The sequence below is a fragment of the Sinocyclocheilus anshuiensis genome, unplaced genomic scaffold, assembly GCF_001515605.1.
Source record: "Sinocyclocheilus anshuiensis isolate Anshui unplaced genomic scaffold, SAMN03320099.WGS_v1.1 scaffold210, whole genome shotgun sequence".
Lineage (NCBI taxonomy): Eukaryota > Metazoa > Chordata > Actinopteri > Cypriniformes > Cyprinidae > Sinocyclocheilus > Sinocyclocheilus anshuiensis.
In genome coordinates, this window is record NW_015547666.1 from 300,250 (window position 1) to 300,608 (window position 359).

At 55.2% G+C, this 359-nt stretch overlaps 1 pseudogene; it reads right to left on the reverse strand.

Annotated features, from left to right (window-relative positions):
* Positions 1-359, reverse strand: part of LOC107702569 (tyrosine-protein kinase SYK-like) — a 14,366-nt pseudogene that overhangs the window by 5,588 nt on the left and 8,419 nt on the right.

Consider the following 359-nt stretch of genomic DNA (forward strand, 5'->3'; position numbering starts at 1 on the left):
AAGGCCAAACAAAGTAGTTTCACTTTCACAACGAAACACAGCGTCACACATGGCGGCCTTGAGTGAGCAGAGGCCAGGGGCTAGAGTGAGGAACGGCCGGAGGGCCAGAGTGAGCTCTTGAGGACGGCGCGGCCGGCGGATTCGACGAAGGAAGCTTGCGGCAACCACATGTGACGACCCAGGGCGGGACTCCACTTCGTCCATGGTGAAAGCCGTTCCGGCGATCCACAGCGCAAAGTTGATGTATTTCCTCAGCAACCAGCACGGATTAGCTCCAGGCATAACGAAGTGGATATCGTCCTCTTTTGGAAGGCCAAACAAAGTAGTTTCACTTTCACAACGAAGCACACAGCGTCTTC